The 5,357-nt window shown below is 34.8% G+C and overlaps 1 long non-coding RNA gene across 2 annotated transcripts in view; it reads left to right on the forward strand.

The window, feature by feature from the left end:
- Nucleotides 1–5,357, forward strand: part of LOC117106374 — an 18,597-nt gene that overhangs the window by 1,224 nt on the left and 12,016 nt on the right. The window contains exon 2 of one of the 2 annotated variants that reach the window (XR_004445055.1): nt 1,550–1,835. This is a non-coding gene — a long non-coding RNA (uncharacterized LOC117106374). Of the gene's footprint in view, nt 1–1,549; nt 2,412–5,357 lie in introns of those variants that run through there. The other variant, XR_004445054.1, reaches the window with a different exon arrangement.

Below are 5,357 nucleotides of genomic sequence, written 5' to 3' on the forward strand. Positions count from 1 at the left end.
TAGGTCTATGTTATTATACAGTATTTACTATGGTTTTATAATTTATATACTGTATTTTTATTTTTGTACTATTTGTTAAACTTATATATAATAAATAATTTAATTAAATAATTTAACAAAATAGTACAAATAACGAATACTGTAAGTTAATTGAAATATGCCGCAAGCCAAACGTAAATAAACACATTTTTAATACGATTTTGCAATTATACAACTTCATATATTTTTATAAAAATGTAGTACATAAATATATTAAAATTCTAATTTTCAATTACACAATTATACATCACGAACGGCAATATGAGCAAATCAACGACTGACAAGACTGTGAGATGAATATGTAGCTGATATCCGGGGGGTTCATTCACTGATGACATCGGCAAGCCGACTACATTCACTGAGAGACGCACTACATTCACTGAGAGACGCGCTTGGCGTTCCATAGAAATTACCGGCGGCTCAACTTGTCAGCGGCTCAACCGGTCATATCCCCATAAAACGATGCAATTATTTTTAATTATGCAGCAATTTAAGATTTCGCGCACCTATTTTCTAGCGATTTTCCTCGCAATTTGAGCTGATTTTTGAGATACTCGGCCTATGCCTATCCTAGGCTCTAGCCTCTGCGCAATTAAAAAATCTTTGCAGTAGTACTATTGTATTAAGTATGGCCTAGGGCCTAGGCCCCCTAGGCCTGTACTGGCTAGGGGTACTAGGCCTACTCCTAGGCTAGGCCTAGGTAGTTCTACTATACTCTAGCAGGCCTAGGCTAGATGCCCAAGGCTACTACAAACAATCTAAAAAAAATATACCCCCAGGCCAAGGGCTAGGCGTAGCCTATGCCTACTGGCTGTTGTAGGGCGCAAGGGTAGTCCTAATTTCATAATTATATAATAATATTAATTAGGCCATTGCTAGGCCAGAGGCCTATATATTTTTTCAAATGTAAATTCTTTAAAGTTAAAACGTTTTAAATTAATTTTTAAAATTGATGATATATTTTGCTACATATTTATTTTTTGTATTTCACTAACTTTTAGGTAATTGGTTTTTGTGTTTAATTTTGTTTTATTATAATAAAGGCCTATTATAATTTACATTATATATAATATTTTCTTTACACAAGGCTAAACCTTTTTTTATACAAGTTTTTAGCAACCCACTGCTCGCTAAAATGATGATTTTCAATAAAAATGAAATTTTATTTTTGGCTAATTAGCACACTTGCCATCAAAAGTAGAAATTTCAGAGGAATTAGAAAAAATAAAAGTTTTTCTATATTTTTATTACTGTATGCCCACCGCTGCCTTAAAATAAGAATTACATTTCTATTCCTAATTATATAAATTTAAAGCACTTTAACCATCCCATTTACAGTGTTCCACCAAACAAATTTTATTTTATTTTCTTCTCCGTCTAGATGTTTTTAGCAATTTATATTTGCTAAATAAGAAAAACAAACATTTTTTTTTTTGCTCTTGATTTTTTAAGATATTTAAAGAGAACATTAACTTTCATTCTTGAATTAGATTTTTGAATGTTATTTTAGAGTTCTTGGCAGTCAGCCATCAAAAATCATTTCAAGAATATCATGAAAACTGAACGAGTTGCTGCTGGAAATGGTACTGGAGGTGCAGCAGTGGTAAAACCAGAGATAAAAAAGAAAAGAAAATGTGAGGTAGTAGAAACAGAGGATGACAAAGGTCAAAGTTGATTTACCAAAATTATGCGTTAATCAGCAACCTATGGTTTCCAGCGGAGAAATATCTTTGAAAATCCTTTTTTCATAATTAAACATCATGGAGGGATATCCCGCACTCCAGTTGGTGTCAGAGGTATGTACACTAATCCAAGGTAGGGTTTTGTGTTTAATTTTGTTTTTAATAAAGGTCTATTATAAGGCCCCGTAAAAAAAATTTAGTTTATCACCCTATCCCAGTATAAAAACTGATGAGGCAGGGATGTTTTTTTTTTTTTTTTCTGCCAACCGTCCCATCAACGTTCGCTGCTGCATTTGGTTGAGGACAAACACATAAAAAGTCACAAGAACGGACTCAAATTTACAAAGAAAACATGTTTTTATTGTCCAGTAACACATTTTGCTAAAATACAGTACAGTTTCTAAATATGAAAAGTGAGAATTCATAAATACATCTGGCAAGGTATAAAAGTGTATAGAAAATGAAGAAATTATTGACCCTCTCTTTACATCTGCTGTCATTGCAAGTGCATATGCTTTGGTAAGTTTATTATTGCAAAATGTATTTTGAAAGAATGAATTAAGGAAATATACATATATTGAACTTGAATGGATATGTCTACCTTCTTCGTGGGACCAAATTTTGCAACAACCTGTGAAAAAAATTACAAAACAGTGTGAGAAAAAAAACTGATGTAAAAACAAATGAATGTCATGACTGGATGACAAAAACAAACTCCCTAGGTAGTGCTAGGTCCTAGGCCTAGACAGACCTGCTGGGTTAGGCTTAGGCCTACTCTAGACCCCTCTCCCCTCTAGTAAGCCAGGCTAGCGTAAGCCTACTTGCTTGATACATTTCGATATTCTTGCTTCTCAAAGGACAATTTTTAAATTAAACCTCAGCATTTACAAATCTTATTAGGCCCATACCAAACTGATTTTCTTAACATGTGTAGGCCTGTGCGACCGTTTCCATTCCAGGCTTGGTAGACGGGGCCTAACTAGACCGCTGCCTCACTGCCACTGACCCATTCAAATACACTAGCCTATACCCAGGGGTTTATTTATGAATTTGAGTAGCAGGAGAAATTTGAAAGTAACAGGAGAGTTAATTAAAAAAGGCCGGGGTATAGGGGGGCCGCCCAGGCCCCATCGGGGTCCAGGGGCAGAGCCCTGGTGGGGGGGCCGGAGTTTTAGAGTTTTTAAAGCCCATTTGATGGCATTTCTCTACATCATTAAAAAAAAAAACAGGTTTTTTTTTTTAGAATTAACTACTGAGCTTTAAAAAAGTTGATATTTTTACATATTCTTCATAGGCCTCGAGGCTAGTCTTAGCCTAGATGCTGTAAAAACCAGAATTAATAATTTCGGCCGTTTTCGCGACATTAAACTTTTGCGAATTTCGCCTAAATTTTATTCATGTGAGGAATATCATACAATAGCTGAAAATATCGTATCGTAAGTTCTAGGCCTATGTTAAATAGGCCTACAGCCACTGTGTAGGCTGCAGTAGCTAGGCCTAGGCTAGGCGCCATAAGCCTGCTGCCTACCTCAGCTGCTAGGACCAGGACTTAGCTGACTATCCCAGGCACAGATAAGAGACAAGTTTACACACATACAGTACTCACTTATATGATATTCCTAAATTTTGTATGGTATTCCAGTATCCTACAAAATGAACAATATTTATCAATGTTTTATTAACAAATTATTTTCCTGTAGGCCTAATATTAATTCAAACACATTGATAATGATGACTGAAGATCGTGGTATGTCATGCTACGAAAATTAGTTTCCATTTAAACTTCTTCACTGCATACAGTGGTTGCACATGTGCAATCACATCACATGCAGTGATGATCAGAACCTTCCTGATCAATATATATAATTACTGCTGAGTAGGTTAGAATAGGCCTAGAATTTACGAATTTTTCGAGCTCAACATCGGAATTTAAGGTCAGAATATTGATTCAATAATTGAAATTATTCTTTTTAAGTGTATACACATTTAATAAATCCACCAAAACAAATTAAAAATACAATTTTTATAATGCTGAAGTTGTTAACTTTTCACAAACATGTTGCAATTTGTGGGGATTCCCCATTTAGGTCTATGCCCTATCTGCATTGCATCGTCCCTATAGGTCGCTAAACTAGGTTGAAGAAAACATCTAAGGAGAGCAAAAAATAGTTCTAAAATTTACGCAGATATATCGAAAAGGGTTGGATACCACATTGGGGAAAAAATGTCTCATGTGATGTGAATTGAGACGATTTTGGCTTGTTTTGCTGTTTTAATCATTGTACTATCTATGACTCTGAAATTCTTAGTGTAAACAACATTCAATAAGTTGGTTCAGCTTGCTACCTCCGCCACCGAGTGTAAACGAATTTGAGCCAGTGTTGTTTTTCTTTGTCTTATCTATCATTTCCGAAATATTTATTTCATCACAAAAGAGCTGGTAAAAAAACAAACATTCTGATAGTGTGATGTTAAACGGGAAGAGCATTTAATAATTATCGTGTTTAACATACCTATATAAAAATAAAATGAAAATACAGTAAAAGGTGTGTAGTCTTACACAAATCAATTTTAAAATGACGATCTGTTTTTTTCTTCGCGGAAAAAAACCCGGAAGCCCAATGTACGGAAGAAAAGTTTGGGCGATGTATTGTATGTCGTCATTACCAAAGCACGTGGTGGAGGAGAAATTTCTCTTATCTTATTGGCTAACATGTGATTTGGAGGCGGGCTTCTTTGATGGACTCACCCAGGCGCGACTGCAGAACTTTGACCTTAAACTTTGTTTACGCCGCGAGTTCATAAAAGCTAAAGATGGAGTCTGAAAATTGGTAGAAATTTTAACGATCTTTCAACAGAAAAGAATATCGAAATGAGTGCATACTATTGTCTAATATTTTCAAATTAATTTCGTGTAGGTAAATAAGGTTCTTTATAGGCCTGTTGCGCTATTTATATTGGTGGTTTTTGTATTAATTTTTGTACCCCATTGATTGAAGTAGCCGGCGAAAACATCGTAGTAGCCGATCGAATGCGCCGGCCGCTGGCTTCTAAATAAACCACTGCTATACCTACTAGTTAGGCCTATGACAAGGGTGATTCATGACAAGCACAGTTAGCAATACGTACCGTCGTAAAATCTTCTCTCTCCTATGTCTCCTCCTTCTCCAATCTCACCCGATTTGAAAGCATCAAACAATTCATTATAACGGTGGTATCACTGGGGATATTTTTTGCGAACCAGCCCTTCAAAAAAAGGAATTCCCCTCTTTATTTGCATTACAATTTTGGGCAGTGTGTGACCAGCGTAAAAATGACATTCTGCTAGGGGGAAGCAAAAAATTCTGCTAAATCATCCCACACTGTCTATTACACTATATTACACTTCAAAATGCTGATGAGTGGGGGAGAGGTGGGTAGGTAACAATTGACGACTGAATAAGCAAATAAAAAATAAATCAATAAATCAAAATAAAAAAAAAAAAAATCAATTAATTTCAGCTTTTTTTTGTTGTTGTTGTAAATGACAAAATAAATAATGAAGTGGAATGAAATTTATTAAAGAAAAATTTTTTTTAATTTTTAAATTTAAAAAATCAAATAAAAAAATGTATTGTAGGAGTTGATAAGTAAACC

The sequence above is a fragment of the Anneissia japonica genome, unplaced genomic scaffold, assembly GCF_011630105.1.
Source record: "Anneissia japonica isolate Jap-2015-1 unplaced genomic scaffold, ASM1163010v1 scaffold288007_len99971_cov104, whole genome shotgun sequence".
Taxonomy (NCBI): Eukaryota; Metazoa; Echinodermata; class Crinoidea; order Comatulida; family Comatulidae; genus Anneissia; species Anneissia japonica.